This window comes from Myodes glareolus, chromosome 10 (genome assembly GCF_982192425.1).
Source record: "Myodes glareolus chromosome 10, mMyoGla1.1, whole genome shotgun sequence".
NCBI classification, from domain to species: Eukaryota; Metazoa; Chordata; class Mammalia; order Rodentia; family Cricetidae; genus Myodes; species Myodes glareolus.
The window spans coordinates 20,220,320-20,239,366 of record NC_142035.1 but is presented as its reverse complement, the minus strand read 5'-3'; positions in this window follow the sequence as shown (position 1 = coordinate 20,239,366).

Genomic DNA, 19,047 nt, shown 5'->3' with positions numbered 1-19,047 from the left:
GACTGGGCTGGGCCTTAGTAGGTGGAGAAGGGTTGGGCTAAAGCCACCTGCTAATTTTCACTGCCCTCCTCACTTCAGCAAGACTGAGGTGGAAGTTGCCAACCAATGTTGTGATGGCCTAGGGCCCTCACTTCCATCCTTTCATTGTGTGTGTGTGTGTGTGTGTGTGTGTGTGTGTGTATAATTAGGCCACGAAGCAGCAGTCTGGAAGCCAGCAAGCCCTTCTCCCTTGGGAGAGACAGGAAAGTAGCAGATTGGCTACTGTTCTTCAGCTGAGTCTCCATCCCTAATTACCAACCAGACCAAGCCTTTGAGCGGCTCTGGCCCAGCCCATCTGCAGCTTCTGAGAGGTCCAGGATCCAAGCCAAGAGCTGGCGTGTAGGTCCTGTGGCCAGTGAGCAGAAAGAGGACTTTAATTAAAGCACTAATTAGCTGGCTCTCTGCTGGAACAGTCATAGTCCAGCCGGTATGGAGCAGGACTCCCTCTTCATGTGAATCTTTAGAGCATGCTGTGCCCCCAGGATGTGTACTGTGTGCCCATGGGCTTGTAGGTATGCCTCACATATATGTGTGTGCAGCTCTGTGCTCATGAGTGGATGAGTTTCCACATGTATGCCTTGCCTTTTTGTCTGTGTGTATAGGTGGCTTAGCCGGGAGGATGCACACATGTGTGCCATCACAGACATGATTATGTGAGGAAGGGGGGTTAAATAAGGTGTTTATCTCAAGGGCACATATGTGTTCAAGCTTACCATCCATGCTTGGAGCTCTGGTGGTTATCGGGGTGTGCAAGTTGTGCACGCCCTAACCACTGGGCAGATGTGTGTGTGTGAGTAGCAGGTATCACGGGCTTCTGGGAGATCTTATCAAAAGAAAGAGAGAATGTGGAGACTTTGGGGGAGGTTGGAGGGAGACTGGTCCAAGGGAAGGGTTGCAGTGAGGAGCTTGACTTTGCCCCCAAAGTCTCACTTCATTATGTTGGATCAACGAGGAAGGCTCTTGTAGCTAGGAGGTTTAGTAACTGAGCAGGATGGTCAGCCTGGAGCAGAAGATGGCTCCATAGGGACTGAATTAGTCTCCCAAGGATAAGCGCTGTGCTTCCCACTGTGCACTCTGGGCTTCTTGAGGATGCAGGATTAGAGCTGGGTGCTGGGTGGAGAGGAATGTGTATCTTCATGTCCATGCAGAGAGAGGAACTCCAAGCACACAGAGGGAGTTGAGGGAGATTGTATTGGGGGCGGGGCAGGCAGGACAATAAAATACAGTCTCTTTCAGCTGGGAAGCAGAATTCATATTTTGTAAATTCCAGGCAATGGGCTGGTGAGTGGGGACTTGAGCTGTTTGTTCTCAGAGGCAGCGTGATCTGTTGGGATGTGGGAGTGATGACTGCGATGGGCTTTGAGGATGCTCAACGTGAAGGGGCTGGTACACCCCTGGGTAGTGAGCTCTTCATGCAGAAGGAGGGGAAAGAGACTGCTGCCTGAGCAGCCCTTGGATGGAAAGGGCACATGGAATGGCAGCCCTCGGAGTGACCAGCTGGAATGGGGATGGGGTAGCACAGGGAAGCATCAACAAAAGCTGTATCATCAATCACAACACTGAACAGAAACAACTTAAAGAGGAAGGATTTGTTTTGGATTTCTATCTATCTATCTATCTATCTATCTATCTATCTATCTATCTATCTATCTATTTATTTTTGGTGACTATATCATGGCAGACATCATAGCTTGGTCTGTGATGGCAGAAATTTGTGGCTTGTTCACACAACTGATCAGAAACTAGGGTGTTCGGGTTAAAGCAGGAAGTAGGGTGATTATAGCATTCCAGGTTTCCACTCAGGGACCCACTTCTGCTGGCTGAGGCACAGGTTCCACAGTTGACCCAAACAGCTGGTGAGAGGCAATTTAGATCCAGGCCATAATATCAGTGTCTTAGTCACTGTTCTATTGCTGCGAAGAGATACCATTACCAAGGCGAGCATTTAATTGGGGGCTTGCTTATAGCTTCAGAGGATTAGCTCATTATCATGATGGGGAATGTGGTGGCAGGGAGGCATGGTGCTAGAGAAGTAGTTAAGAACCTTACATCCTGGTCCAAAGGCAGGAGTCGGGAGGAAGAGAGAGAGAGAGATGGCCTTGTGTGTGCTTTTGAAACCTTCAAAACTCACCCCCAATGATACACTTCCTCCAACAAGACTACACCCCTAATTCTCCCCAAACAGTTCTACTAACTGGGGACCAAACTGGTGTGGGAGAATTGTCTGTATTCTGTCAATCATATTTTAATAAAACGCTGATTGGCCAGGCAGGCAGTATAGGCGGGAAAGCCAGACAGGAAGTAGGGGTGGAGCAAAGAGACTGGGAGTATTCTGGGAAAACAGGAAGCTCCCTTTGCCACTCCTGTGCAGACCACCGAAGAGACAGCATGTAACTTGCCCAGCTGAGAAAGGTACTGAGCCGTATGGCTAACATAGATCAGAATAATGGGTTAAGATAAGTCATAAGAACTAATAAGTAGCCTCACCTAATGGACCAATCAGTTTATAATCTTATGGAGTCTTGTGTGTGATTTTCTTTGGGGTTTGCCGGTTGTGGGGTACCGGGTGGGACAGAAACCCCAACAAGCCGGCCCCTCATGTTACACCAAACATTCAAACATATGACCCTATGGGGGCCATTTGCTTCAAGCCACCACAGTTAGCCTAATTTTGCATTGTCCTATCTCTCACTACCATTTAAATAATTGGAGGCACAGGTGCCAGAAGAGGCAGTGTTTCCTTAGCAGTCTTGGGTATGGTCCTCTCTTAGGAGTTTGTGGAGAAGCTTTTTCTTTGATTGTCCAACAGGTGGTGGTAGGAACTGTGGCTGGGAAATGGCTCACATCCCCAAATGCCCCTGGAGATCCCATCCCTCAACTGCTTTGAATGCGAAGTAGGTTAGATGTTCTAGGATTCGGCCCCAGAGAGGACTAAAGGTCTTTGGCCCGAATAGCTTCTTAAGTTACCTTGACCGACCAAAGAAACTTCTGCTCAAGGATTTGAAGTGTAGGCTGACCTTCCATGAATTCATTAGTTTATAGAAATACCAAGCATTCTAATGACAATAGTAATATTCTAGGACAGCAGTATCCCAGGTGGTAACCTATAGAAACTAGAACCAGTGAGCATCTCAAGATGAATAGGTGATAAAAGGTGATCCTGTAAGTGGCCAAAGAGCACGAGGCATACCTTCCTCAGAGTTCTTATAGCTCTAGTGTGGTGTGTGGCCAAGGGTAGGATGTATAACTTTTATGGGGAGAATTCATGTAGCTGTGTGTTGGTAGCCACTACTTTAAGGTGATCACTGTACCCAATGCTAAGGATGGCATGCCTGCTGTTCTAGTTTGGTTTCTGTTGCTATAATAAAACATTGACTAAAAGCAGCTTTGGGAGGAAGGGCTTAATTGACCTACATTTCCCAGTAACAGTCGATCACCGAGGGAGGTCAGAACAGGAACTCAAGGCAGGAACCTGGAGTCGAAACCATGGAACAGGCTCCTTACTGGCTCGCTGGTTCAGCCCCTAGATTTGTTCAGCTACTTTTCTTCTCTCTCTCTTTCTTGAGACAGGGTTTCTCTTTGTAACAGCCCTGGTTGTCCTGGAACTAGCTTTGTAAACCAGGCTGGCCTTGTACTCACAGAGATCTGCCAGCCTTTGCGTCTTGAGTGCTGGGATTAAAGGTGTGCGCCATTACCACTGGCTTAGCTACCTTTCTTACATAACCCAGCACCCCTAACCATAGTGGGGAACTGCCCACAGTGGACTGAACTATCCTCATCAATTAATAACTAAGACAATTCCATAGGCCTATCTGATCTTGTCAACCCTTCAGTTGAGACATCCTCCTTCTTAGGTGACACTTGATCATGTCTGGCTGACAATAAAAACTAGCCAGAACACCTGTTACCCAGCTCTTGTAACAAGTGTGTGGTTCCAGGATGCAGAGAAGATAATCATGGCCTCAGGAGTCCCACAGGCTGGAGAAGGCCACCCAGCTTTTAAATGCTACATTAGCACCTTAACAGACCAAGCTGTAGGTTTGAGAACTCAGCCCTGAAGTCAGGAGGAGAATGCTGGGTAGATAAGAAGATGGAGATCTTCCAGGGCACTCCGAGTCAGCAGGGAAGAGAGGGAGACAGGAGCCCGGCTGGTGCTCTTAATGTCCCACCCACATGTCCCCCTTCTCCCTGATTCTTGTGGGAGGAGTCTCACTCTCAATCCTGCCAAGGCTTTCTCTCAGGTTGTGTAGGGCAGACTGGAAGTTCCTCAGGCTAGTGCCCTGGGAGACAATGACCCACCCTGGAGTTGGCTCTAAGTAGTTTGTTAAACTCTGCCTCCTAGAGGTTACCAGTGAAGGGAACAGCTTCTGCTGCCCACAGGGGTCAGTGGCTCACGAAGACTTCCTGAATTGCCCACAGGGGTCAGTGGCTCACCAAGAAGACTTCTGCATTGGCACCCTCCCTGGTTCCACTGCCCAGTAACTGTGGTTTTTCTGAGAACACCTCCCAGATAGGCTATTTGCTTTGAGATCTTGGTCACTGAGTCTACCCTGCAGTGCTTCTTATCCAAGACAGGCACCCCATGACCACAGTTCATTTACTGAAATCGGGAGATAAAGCTTAAAAGAGGAAAGTGGTTATGGGAAGTCTGTGCCTGGAACAGTGTGGTGGTGCTCAGAGTGGATCATTTTAGTGGAGGTCCTGGGGGTTCAGCTCCTGGAGTGTGTGTGTCTCCACAGCCCCACATATATGTGTATAAGCACACACACACACCCTGCACACATACATGTATGTATCCCCCATATATATACATATATATACATACACATAATGTTTACACATGTACAATGCACACAATACACACCACACATACAGATACATACCACACACACATGTGCACACTTTATAGACACATTATATGCACCCCATTACACACCATGCACACATATGCACAAATAATGCACACATATATACACCACGCATACAGAATATTCACACCATATACAGACATATACACACATGCATATGCATACACACATACACTATACACATATATACATACCTACCACCCATGCATATGCACACACATACACTTACCACACACATAATACATTAATACAGACAGATGTACACTATACACACATGCATATACATATACACACTGCATACACACATAGACACATGATACTCACACACATACATACACATGCATATGCTCACACACATACATACTATATACACACACATCATACACAGACTACCCCCTTCCCACACACCATACATACAACCTATACAGCTTCTGGGCACTGAGTAATGTGCAATTTCCCTAGTTTTCTGGCTTTGTAGATGTTTTCCTTCCCAGGTACAGAAATAGGTAGCTCCCCAGGGGTAAGTCTGGAAGCCAGGTGGTTGATAGGATTGTCAGGATGACTAAGGGCACAGCAGATAGGGCGAGTGTAAAATGTATTAGGATCAGGAACACTTGTATCTGCATCCTAGCACTGCCCCAAGTGCTTTGCGACTTTGAGAAAATAGCTGCTCCTCTCTGAGCCTCCTTGGCCTCTGAGACTCTGTCTGCACTCATATTTGACCTCTGTGATGGGAGAGATGAGTTCATGTCACTGACATTTTGGGTGCTGGGGAGAGTGCTGTGGGATAATCCTTCTGTATGCTATGAATATGTATTACTCTCATTGGTTAATAATTAAGCTGACTGGCCTATACCAAGGCAGGAAAGAGGTGGGAAAGCTGAACTGGGAATGATGGGATGAAGTAGGGTGGCGTCAGAGGAGTCACCAGCTAAATGCAGAGGGAGCAGCAGATAAATATGGCATGCTAATAAAGGTACCCCCATGTGGCAGAAATGTAAATAAGGAATATGGGAAAACTTAAAATGTAAGATCTAGCTAGTAATAAGCCTGAGTTATTGGCTGAGCATTTATAATTTATATCAAGCCTCTGCGTGATTGTTTGAGAGCAGCTGCAGGACAGGAAATGTCTGTTTACAGGACAAGGCCACATCTCTCAGCCTTGCAATAAGAACTGGCTTTCTTCTTTCCCTCTATCAGGTCTCGAGTCCCCGATGTCACTCAACATGGCATGGAAATGAGTGGTTCCAAGGGCATGTGCTCAACTATGTTCATAGCAGCATTGTTTGTCATAGTCAGAACCTGGAAACAACCTAAATGCCCCTCAACCAAAGAATGGATAAGGAAAATGTGGTACATTTGCACAATGGAGTACTATACAGCAGAAAAAAAGCAATGACATCTTGAAATGCAGGCAAATGGATGGAGCTAGAGAATGTCATCTTGAGTGAGGTAACCCAGACTCAGAAAGACAAATATATGTACTCACTCATAAGTGGCTTTTAGACATAAAACAAAGAAAAACCAGCCTACAATTCACAATCCCAGAGAAACTAGACAACAATGAGGGCCCTAAGAGAGACATACATGGATTTAATCTACATGGGGCATAGAAAAAGACAAGATCTCCTGAGTACATTGGAAGCATGGGGACCATGGGACAGGGTAGAAGGGGAGGGGAGAGAAAGGGAGGGGAGCTGAGAAAAATGTAGAGCTCAATAAAATCAATAAAAAAGAAAGTTTAAAAAAAAGAAGTGAATGGTTCATTTCCCTCAAGCTCAAGCCATGAACTCCACCACCGATTTTAAGTTTGTGAAGCCCCCCAGGGCTGCCTGTGATTCAACTTCCTTAGAAGCCTGCCAGGCATAGAGACTGTTGTCATGGTGTATCCCCATGGGACACAGGGCTTGGAGTAATCTCCAATGACAAGAGAAGCTCTCACAAAAAATGAACTTCAGTGGCACCCAGCTCAGAATAGAAACAGCTTGAGAAATTGCTGCCTTTGAGCCATGTGGACAGCTCCTTCCACACAGGCTCATTCAGTCCTCATGGAAATTTGGTCATTTTGGCTGTCCCATTAGCTACATCTTTGAAAAAATTATGCTCCTATTTCATGGCTGAGAAAGAGGACCACAGAGACGTTACATGGTGGCCTTACAGATGGGTTAAAATGCCTTTGCTACAGATAATAAAAAGTCTCATTCAAATTATCTTAATAAAAGTAATTGGTTAGCTTCGATACTGAGATGTCTGGACATGCAGGTGGTTCTGGTTTCTTGCTCGGCAGCCTAAAGGGCCAATGAGGCTGCAGGCCTGGAGAGTCCCTGCACAGTTGATAGTAAGAATCCATGTTCAAAGGCGGAAGAAACTGGGGTGTGACAGTCACAGGCCATAGTATTAGCAAAGCCACACTTGTTTAAGAAGACCCTAGTTTGCATGAATGGCAGGCTCCCTCTTCCTACTTCCTCTTAGTGCACTGACCTGTATGGCAGCCCTCATAGATACACTAGCTGTGTGCCCTGTTAATTTTCTTAGCATCCCTTCATGCATCAAGTTGACAGTCAAGATCAACCATCAAGTTTCTCTCCGTATTTTCCTGCATTTTTACGAATCACCTGTGTGAATTTACTGTCACCATCTTAGTTTCCCTTCTTCAAAGTTCCGTCCAGGACCACTCCTATTCCCCAGACTCAGTGGGCAAAGCCCCATTTGCTTTCCAGCCCTGCTGGTGGCCACAGTGAAACTGCAACCCAAGTCCTGGTCCTTTCTTTTTCCTGTTCCAGTTCCCACAATGGCTCAGTAACCATTTTTATTTTAGAGAACCCTTGGCCTCTGAGTTGTAGTTTAGCAGGAGACACCAAGGCTTTCTAAGGGGCAGTAGAGAAAACCTGGACTTGGAGTTGGGATCTGTGATGTTGTAATTCCTCTTCCTGTGATAAACTACACTGACAAAAGCCAGGGAGAAAGGGTTGATTCTGGTTCACAGGTCAAGGACACGGTCCATCGTGGTGTGGGAGTCAAGGAGGCAGGAGGGTAAAGCAACTTGTCATACTGTATCCATAGTTAGAGAGGAGAGAGAGAGAGAGAGAGAGAGAGAGAGAGACAGAGAGAGAGAGACAGAGAGAGACAGAGAGAGACAGAGAGACAGAGACAGAGAAAGACAGAGAGAGAGAGAGAGAGAGAGAGAGAGAGAGAGAGAGAGAGAGAGAAAGAGAGAGACAGAGAAAGAAAGAGAGAGGGAGGGACACTTGTGCTCAACCCACTCTCTTCTTTTTATACAGTCCAGGATCCCAGCCCATGGGACAGTGCCACCCACAGTAGAAGAATCTTTGCCCCTCAATGAACCTAATCAATAACCCACCCCCAAGCCCCCAGGCCCATTCTCAGGTGATTCTAGAGCTCATGAAGTTGACAGTGAGGTTCTCCATCACCCTGAGGGGAGCTGCCACAACAGGTGAGCACTGGGGTGTCAGAGGTTCAGTGCGCTGAGTTCTATTTCCTGCTCACACAGGTCCAGCTGGTGGCAGTCAGGGGAGGTTCTTCTCCACATAGCTACTCAGGGATCCAGATGGACAGGTCCTCTGTGCTGCTGACATGGGCCTCCCAAGATCACCTGGATTTCATAAGACAGAGCTTTAAGGACAGGACGTGGAAAAATCTAGTGGGGGTGACCCATGGGAGTCTCTTGTGGCACTAAGTGGAACCTGGCTGCACGGCTTTGTGCAGTCTCAGAGGGAAATGGTAATTGTGCAGGGAGAAGAAATGGGATTGTAAAGGCACAATGGTCGCTGCCACGCTTGATTTAGAATCTGAAATCTGCCATACAATTTATGGAACTTAAAACCCCTGACTATGTCTGGGTCTCAGTCTGCTAACAACCAAGTCAGTAGTTAGCTGTCCCGGCTAGCTTTATGTCAACTTGGCACAAGCTAAAGACACACGAGAGGAGGGAACCACAGTTGAGAAAATGCCTCCATAAGGCTGGGCTGCAGGCAAGCCTGTAGGGCTTTTTTTTTTTTTTAAACTCAGTGATTGATAGGGGAAGGCCTAGCTCATTGTGGGTGTCCTGGGTCCTATAAGAAATCAGACTGACCAAACCATGAAGAGTAAGCCAGTAAGCTGCACCCTTTCCACTGCCTCTGCATCAGCTCCTGCCCCTAGGTTTCTACCCGGTTTGAGTTCAACAGACTATGATTCAGGATATGTGAGCAAAACAAACCCTTTCCTCTCCAAGTTGCTTTGGCCATGTTTTTTCATTAGAGCAATAGCTACCTTAACTCATGTCTTAGCTTCGTGGGGAGAGTGATGTTTTTTCCGACATGCCCACGGAGCCCTAGTCTCTCTTGCAGAGCACTGGCCTCTACTTACACTTCTCCACCTGCAGTCAGATCCTCTGGGAAGGACATCCTGGAGAATGAACTCCATCGGAACAGGGCTGCGCAATTCCTAGCCAATAGGTATATGATAACCAGCCAGGAGTCAGTGTTCAGCAGGCATTTAGAGAATACAGGTCTAGGCAACAAAGGCACTGGGAGTTCATGTCAATGCATGTGTGAGGAGAAAAGTTTTTTGCTCAATAAATATCCCTACCTCCATATTCCATCAGGATGTGGTGGGGGAGGCAGGAGAGAAGGCAAGGAGGAGGGAGGGCATCTTCCTCCCAACCCTCCCAGAGCCTGGACTATAAATAGTTCCAGTTGGAAACTGACTGCAGATTCCTCCAGCAAAGTCAGCATCCCCAGGACCTCTTCTCCTAGATGGGGACCAGGAGTGCGTCCTCATTAATCACAGCTCCTTAATTAACAGCTCTGAGCCGGGAACAAAAGGTGCTCACTGGGAGAACGCCAGCGGGCCCTGAACTCCGGCCGCCTGTTTATATTTGGTGGACCCTCTGCCTCAGGGAGCATGCCTGGCAGGGGGATGGGGTTTGGAGGGTGAGCAGCTGGCAGACTGACTGCTTGTCTCAGCCTCGGATGTCACCTCACAGAGCTTGACTGGACTCTGAGTAATTTTTGGCAGCTCTGATGTCCTCAGGCCAAGGCTAACTAATTGGTCTGAGGCTGGGCGGTTGTCATAGTTCCCCAGGTGTGTCAATGAGACCGTTTCTAACCATTGGTCTAGGGAAGGTAGGCTCAGTGGAGGCACCTGGACTTGAGGAAAAGCCTGGAGAGTGACCCAGAAATGATCATGGACCATATCTGAGATCCAAGGCATCTCAGGGCCCTTGTCTTCTTGAAGCAGTGTCTAGAGGAGGAAAGGCTCCTTCGGTTTTTGACCCTCCGTGGGGCTCCCGATGCTGCCCAAGGAATGCTGGGTCACAAAAACAGGACCTGAGCCAGAAGCTGCAGGAGAGCTTGACAAGCAGGGCTTGGGACAGAGCCTGGTCCAGGGCAGTGGCCCTCTGGCTCCTGCTAAGTCCCCAGAGTAGCGTTTCTCCTGCTGGATCGCTGATGTACTCTGAGCCTTGTTTCTTCACTCATTTCCTTCTGTTCCCGGGTTCCAAGCATGAATGGAGGACTTTGAACAGGAACCTGGTCCTTCCTGAGTCTAATTAGCATGGTGGTCTCTGGGTTTGGAGTCGCTTCTCTGTGACAGAGGAACACTACACTCTACACAGTACACTCATGAACCTGCACTGTTCAAATTAGTTTTTACTCTGCGTGCTATCCTTAACTGTTTGGAGTCAGCCACTTGAAAATCTCAAACTGGGCATCAATAGAAGGATGCTGAGACTGATTAGTGCAGGAGGGGCGAATGAAACATATTTGCGCAATTTGATGAAGTGAAAAAAAAAACTGTCTCAACCTTATGTCTCCAGTTTAGGGATATTCTAGTATATGTTAAGTGCTCAAATTTTGCTTTTTTGGCTGGTTATAATTTTGTTACCTTTGACTAGCTCGCCATTCACTGGCCCTTTTCATCCTTTGTTGATGGATATATTTTTTGTCTCCTTTCTGGGAGTGAAAATATCAGACTCCCTAAGTTTTCTGTAGGAAGTGTCACTAGGACCCAGGGAGTGATAAGTCTTGGTCATGCGGCTGGTAGCATATGCCTATTCTCTGGGGCACCATTGTGTCCTGACAGTCATGTCAGGGCAATTATGTCTCCTTTCTGAGCCTTGGTTATCTTTTATGTAGCCCAGCAATGATTCTAATTTCCTCCCGTAACATCCTGAGGATCATATAAACAAATGGACTTAAAATGCTCAGAAAATAAAAGTGCCAAGATGCTTTACTTCTGTGTGTTAAGGACCAAAGCCCGTGTTTTCTTCTTTCCCTTTGCCTGTCAACCACGGTGGAACTGAGGTACTTTTTTTTATGCTCTCCTTCCTTGACCCTACTTCTTCACTCTGGAATTTTAATTCTTCCCATCCCAAACTTCTAATTTCCCACCTTTCCCCTCCACCATCAATCAGTAACTAGCTTCCTAACCTCTACTGAGCCTAAACAAGGCATCATGTCCTTCCAAAATGGTTGGAGGCCAGAACAGTGGGACCCTGCCTCTGTCCAGTGTGCTGACCCAGCTCTCTCTTAAGTACAGGTTGCAGGATCTTATCTGTACGGATTCCTAGGTCATAGAGACATAGGGACCAGACACCCTGGGTATAGAGCCTGGGGATCCAAGAGCACAGTGTTAGGAATAGACGTTACTGCCTGGGATGAAAGATGGTCTGCCCGCTGGCCCAGGGAGGTGCCTCTTCCCACTGATCAGTGCCAGCAAGCGTTCCAGGGCCACTGCTAAATGCTGGCTGTAAATCTTGCTTAAAGGGCCATGAGGAGCGGCTTCTGGCTGGGAGCATCCCTGCCATTATTCTTTACTAGGTTCTTTTAACCGAGTTGGGAACAGGGCAATATTTTGTTCAACTGTAGCCATCTAAAAGAATTTCAGCAGAGTTTAATGGCAAGGGTGTGGGCAGCATGCCCCTCCTGAGGGGATCTAGGGCCATCTGAGGCCAGCTCTGGGTCTCTTTGGATGCTTGGAGTCTGGGGCAGTTCCTTCAGGGAGCCTTGCTCAAGTCTACCAAACCCTTGCTTGGGTTGCCTACTGATACACACACACACACACACACACACACACACACACACACACACACAGCACACAGCACACATAATTTTAAATGTAAAAAAAGTTAAAATAAGATTGAGCATATTGACCTAAATAAAATATATCATCAACATTAATTTTATTTTTTAAAAACCCTTTTAAACATGATTACTAGAATATTCTAAAGTATGTGGATGACTCACATTTGCATCACTAAAGATGCAGTAATGAAATCCACCCAGATGAAATTGCCGTGAGAAAGTTGGCAATCTGGTCCTATGACACATGTGCTGGGCAGAGAAACTGAGGCTGAGCCCCTTTTTCAGTTTGCATAAACACTTCTTTCTGGAGAAGGATGAAACTCGGGAAACAGGCTGCTCACACCGGGACAAAGAGTCTGTTGCACAGCTCATGTTAGGTGCCAGTTGAGGACATTACCTTAGTTTCCTTCTGCCTTCTTAATCCAGCATGCCAACTTCTGCCTCGCCGATGAGTTGCAGGCTTATTCTAATAGAGAACTCAACAGCTCTGTTCAGTGGGCCCCGGGGGTGTGGCTTGCCTTCCCCATCACTCAGAAGGAGCACTTTGACTTATTGACGAGACAGCCAACTTTGCGGCCCACAGCAGGCTGAGGAATTACCGTGAGCCTGGCACTGTGCCTTTTATTTCATTTACATCCTTATATAACCCTCATGTTCCTGTTTTATTCTGTTGCTGTGACAAATTCTACCACTAAAAGCAACTTAGAGGAGGAAAGAGTTTATCTGGTTTACACTTCCAGGTCATAGTTCATCACTGAGGGAAGTCAAGGCAGAAATCCTAGCAGGATCTTGAAACAGAAGCCATAGAGTAATGCTCCTTGTGGCTCCTCCTCTGGCTTATTTTCAGAACCACACTTAGCTACGTGTTGAAGACAGCCCAGGCCCACTTGTCAAGGGAATGGTGCCACCCACAGTGGGATGGGCTTCTTACACCAATTAGCAGTCAAGACAATACTCACAGAAATGTTCACAGGCCAGTCTGATCAGAGCAGTTCCTCCATGGAGACTCCCTTTCCAGGTGTCTAGGCTGTGTCAAATGATAGTGACAGTTGACTAGAACATCTCATAAAGAGCCTCTGAGCTATATGTCTGGTGGCTATTCATGTCTCGGAAACACATTGTTTTTTTTTTTATCATTATGCACTTGGATTTCTGCTTCTATTAATCACGTCTCAAATCTAAGACATGCCTATCACAGAAAAGTCAGTAGGCTGTTTCATCTGACATATCCAAGAGGTAGGAAGTGAGGGCCTAAAGCATTGTTGAGAAGGGTTCAGAGCTGGAGCAGGTTTTAGAACTCAACTTATATTACATATTCAGTAGCGCATGTAATCATACGTAGGAGTCTTGTCTCACAGAAAGGGGACGGTGTGGTTGCAGGGAGAATGCTATTGTCTGGCCAGACTGCATCTGGGCTACATACTTTAAAGGGGCAATCCTAGCAAAAGGCAGTCAGTGGGAAGAGAGGTCACAGCCCTGCATTTGGTGAAGGTTAAGAGAATGATGTGGGCCTGAACTTGCATACCACTGGATTTGAGTAGTTTGGTGAAAGTTAACTAAGTACATACAAATTCTGGGCCTATAATAGTGAATGTGGACATCTCCAGGGAGCCCCTTCAGATCCTCATTGAGCTCTCTCTACCCTGCTCTGAATTCCAACAGAATGACCCTGATAGAATACAACCATGACCTCCCTGGCCCTCTTGCTCCTGGCTAGCAGGAGAAAGTCTGAGGGAGGCTACGGTATTCATTGCCATCAAGAGTTTACTATGTAGATGGAAGCTGAGGCTGGGCTCCCCCTCTCCGTGTGGCCTTGTATCTGAGCATCCTCTTTGCCACAGGCACTGCCAGCTCCTTCCTGGATGTCAGCTCCTTGGGAGCCATAGATGAACATGAGGCAGGCAGAGGGAGGGGTAGAATTTAGGCCAGTCTCACTTTCAAGAGGTCAAAAAGTGATCTCCTCTTCCTTCTTGCTACCTGGAAGTCCTGGATCTTGGGCTGGGTGTGTGTGTATCATACTAGAGAGACTGCATACGTAAGGTTCTCATTATTTTAAGTTTCATTATAGGGATATGTTTTTTATTAGAGTGTGGTAACTATAGATAATAATGGGCTTCATTGTGGCATTTTCATGTAAGTATATATCTCAATAATATTTTCTTATTGGGAAGTCATCTTTATTTGCCCATTTATTTTTTTCTTGTGAAACAATTAGTTAAGTTTAGGTTTCCTAAAGAATATGTTTGAGAAATTCTTTGCAAGAGCTTAAGTGACTTACCAGCGGCTACACACACTACTGAAGAAAATGTCTATTTTATCAGTAACCATCAGTTGCTTATAGATCCTTAAGAAGGGGTGGAACCCTATGAGTACCTCCCTTCTACCTTGATGGGTCCAGTCTTGCTCTGGTCATTACAACTGCCCCGAGTTTAGGAGTGCAGTGGTGACGTCATGCCCAGGAGACAGTGCTCTGCAATGCTCCACCCATTTGTCTGCACCTGGAGAGGGCGATAGCAATGTCCCACTTCAGGATGAGATTCAGTAAGACTTGTTCTCAGCACTTTGATCAGCTGTGATTCTCTGCAGTAACACAGACTCACTGTGGGGTGTTCCCCATGCATCTCTTGTTACATACTGTAGAGAAACAACACAATGATCATGGTAGGGAGAATGCACGTGAAGTCTGCACATGGTGAAGAGGTGTTATTCCTAACATAGAAAAATATTTAAATTAGTAAGAAAAGGACAAACTCTCTAATATAAAAATGTTCAAAGACTGAGGAGAGATTTAAAAAAAACACTCTGAATGTCCTATAAAATAAAAAAAATTGAATTTCACAAATGATCTAAGAAGTGCAAATAAAATCATTTGTTAGGGTTGGCAGTGATCAAAAAATACAAAAAGAGCTGGTCACTTTGAGGTAGGAGGGAAGTAAACTCTTATGACATGAGAGAGACACGGACATTTCTGAGCCCTTCCACAGTGTGAGAAAGCTTGTTTATGTTTGATATTCTCATGCCACTTGAATCGGTGCCTCCCGGCTTCCCTGCCATTTTCTCAAGTGAAAATTGGTGCTTCTACCTCCAGTATCCTAGGGTCCTAACCAGACAAGTGCACATGGATGCCGGTGCAGGACTATTTACCATAGAGCTGTTGAAAAGGGGAGGAAAAAGAACAGAAATAAATGCCTGTATTTCTGAGATTCACTAGGTAAATTCTTGGAAAATGGCTAAGAAGGGTTAAGGTGGAGCACGGGTAGTGACTCAGAAAGAGCATCTCAGATGCACATGAGAAGCAAGTCAGCTGATGCAACACCATCTAAGTGCAACACAGTCCCGTGGCAGGTGCAGGAAACACTAAACATCTTGTGTTATTGGGTCCTGTGCCTTGAGCTGATGTAGCATTGAGGGCTTTTGGTTTCTACAACAAGCGAGCGTCATCTCGGTCACACTAAAGGTTAAAGACCACCTTACCCCAGGACTATCCTTCTTGGTGTGCTGTGCTTGTCAAGACTCTGGAGTCTTTCCCTCTGTCCAGTGCGGGACCACCTGCTGAGTTCTCAAGGTTTCCATCTACCAAGATACTGAAAGAGGCCATCAGTGGATCCCATGAGACTCATACTGTCATTCGGCATTTAAAGATAGAAACGCTTGTCATCTCAGACAAAGCAACTGCATCTTTATCTTTCTTTGTATTGGCCAGTCTTTTTAACTCCTGCCTTCACATCAACAGGTCTCTGAATCCAATGGGTTTAACTCCATAGATCTTCAGCCCAACAATACCCAGTGAGACTGTCCATCATTTGGGTCCTTGGGGGAGGAGTTAGAACAGGCAATGCCACACTTGGATGGAAAGTCTATTCTTAGCAGATTGTGGTTCTATCTTGAACATCATTGCTTAGGGTGAGACCAAAAGAGAGAAGATGCTGGGAGGGCTGGAAGGAGAGACCTGAGAACATAGGGGTGTGACCATTGATGAGGATTGGTGTACCATCCTTGTTAACCCCTTCATACCCTGCCTAATTTTTTCCCTAACTTCAAGGCAACAGTATTGACTAGAATGATAAAATTCTTTACCTACATTAACCTTGTCCATGCCACTTTGAAATGTTCTGCTCCATTGACAGACGCCTGTCCTGGTTTTAGGTTTGGGAAAGACCACTGCACCTTTGAAAGCTTCATTTAACCTGGGCCTCGGTGTAGGAAGGGAGGGAAAGCTGCTATTCAGGTGTGAGAGCCCCAAGAAGGGTGAGAGGGAGGGATGGATGCTGCGGGGGGGGACCCCGAGATATTTTCTTTCTTGTCTGTTTTTTTTCCCACCCTATTCCTTTTCCCTCCATGTCAACACCAAACAAGACAGGACTAAAATTAATGGGGAAAGCAGCAATTAGCAAATTAGGTTAGCGGCGTGTTGCCGAGTGGCGCGGCTGCCAGGTGCGGGGTCTCTGGCAGGATATTTATTAGGGCCTGTCAGAGAAGTGACACTTTGATAAATGGAGTTGGGTAATCAGCCCTCTCCGACAGCAAGCATTGTGAGGCCTCAGCATGTGCCACTGCAGAAGGGAGCCTTTGTTAGGACTGAAAAACTCCCCATGCAGAAAAGGACACAGCAGCAGCCCACTGTCTCAGAGAGTAGCCTCGAACTTAAACCCTGGCGTCCAGGGGACCTCCAGAAGCATCTTGGGGTTTCCTTCTGGAATCGGTAGCTGGGAAGGCATGGTCAAAACCAACCGATGTGGAAAAGTCTCCCTGGGCTTTAGAAATGCTCTAGAGTCGAGATGGAAAGACAGGGGTGGATTTTAAGGAATAACCAGATGGTTGGAGAGCAGCCTCCTCTGGGCTGCTCTGTGCTGGTGACCATGGACTGAGACGCCAGACCAGCTGGACTTGGATGGGGAGTGGAGGCAGGGTAAGTCTGTTGGACGGCGAAAGGGCTGTATGCTCTCTACCTTTGGAATGCTGCCTTCTGTAGGAATCCTCCTCACGGCAAACAGACGCAGCGAGTCTCTCTAGTGACTGGCTTCCTAGGCAGGCGTGATGGTTTAATCTTGACTGTCAACTTGACAGGGCCTAAAATCATCCTGGAGGCAAACCTCTAGACACATCTTGAGGGAGTTTCTAGACTGAGTTAATGAGGTGGGAAACCTCAAATTGCAGATGGCGTCATCCCATGCGTTGGGGTCCCAAACTGAATAAAAAGAAGAAAACTGCGTTTCTCTCTCTCTGGTTCTAGAACGTGGGCACCATGTGGCTTGACATCCCACACTTCCACAGCCACACCTTTCCTCATAGTGGGTCACCTCACACTGCGAGCCCAAACAAATACTTCTTTCCTTGTGTTGCTTTTGCCTGGTATTGAGTCACAGCAACGGGATGTGTGACTGATACAGGGATGTTCAGTCACCAAGTGGAGTGTTCACACATCCTCCAGCGATGAGGCATGAAGGACCAGATCGATATCCTGAAATGGGTCACTGGCATTTTTCGAAGCTCGACTGGGCTTGGTAGATACCATCAAGGCCTGGCTCCCCTTGTGAGCGGGTACATCTGGAGAGCCACTGTGGCTGTTTCCTGGCCCTTTGCTGTGTGACCTAAAGACCTTCAGGTCAGTTTTCTGCAGTGACCTACTGACAGCAGGGTTCCTCTGGCTTAACCAAAAGTTACCAGTTAGTTGATGGAGCTGGCAAGTACTATGGAGTTTGAGTTCTGTAGTCCTGCTTTGACCTCACTGTGCTCAGTAGAACCTTACCTGGTCCTTTTGGGTTACTCCTCTATCCTACGGGACTGTTTCCTCTGCCTCTGGTTCCAGTCCAGTGCCTTCTCTGGCTCAGACCTTCATAGATATCGATCCAGACTGAGTAGCCTGAATTTGCTATTCCTCTTTGCTCACCGAATACTGGAATAGCTGCTCTTCCCACTTTGGGGCAGGTCCATAGGCAGAGGCGAGCCCCAGTATTCTCTTCTTCCTCTTCTACCTCCTGCTGAGGTTTAGGGAGCTGCAAATCTAATCCAGCCCCAGCATGGCTCTATGGGAGCTCCTGGGTTGCTACTGAGCACCAATAGGTGTGCCCCAGAGGCAACTTCTAGCCTCGCCTTTCCCTAACACATGGTCCCGAGCTGTAGTGCTAGGGAGGGAGTTGAGTCCTTTGGGTCCCCACTACTAAAGGTTCTGTGTCTGTTGGGCCTTCTGTCTCCCCTGACTTCCTTGGGGCTGAGACTCAGGCAAAGAGAGTCAATCTCCTTCCCATTCTTCCCTTCCTGCATCCCATTCTGCAGAAGCTTCAGTAGAGAGCGATGGGTGCCCCAGCTCTCCTGCTCACAAGTCAAGAAATCTTTCAGGAATCCTGACTTGGGACGAAAGGCAGGACGGTTCATTTTCTCTCCCAGTTTGACTGGCTTTAGAATCACCTGGGAGACACACCTCTGGGCTCTGTCTAGGACAGTCTTTCTAGGGCAGTTTAATTGGGGGAAGGCACACCCCAAATGCAGGTGGCACCATCAGATAGGATCCTGTTTTGAACTAAATCAAGAGATAAAGGAGGAAGCTACTTGAATATCAGCACTCACTTTTCTTGGCTTCCTGATCTGCCCACTACCGTGTATTCCTTCTCGTGTTGGACTGTGTCCCCTTAGACCACAAGTTTCTCTCTGTCCGATGATCACAGCATGAGACGAACAACTAACACAGAAGGTGGGGCCGACCATATCCACATTGCAGCCTAGCACCTTATGAATGTTCTGCCAAGCCTAGTTCTCATGGGAATAATCCCCCCGATGTGCTGAGGATGAGATACAGTGTTTATGAGTCTGTCACAAAAGGACTTGCATCATACTGACAGTGGCTGTTGCTGATGGAGCCTTGACCAGGGAGTAATGGAGACTGGACAAGCCTCTTCAGGTGGCCATAGGTTCAGCTCTTGCCATGTTCTTATAGCTATATTTCGACAGGAAGATCTTCTCTACCAAAAGTTAACCAGTAACTTATGGGAAACCATCAAAATGGTCTCAATGAACTTAAAGGTTCAGGAGGAGATGGTAATGGCACATATGAACAC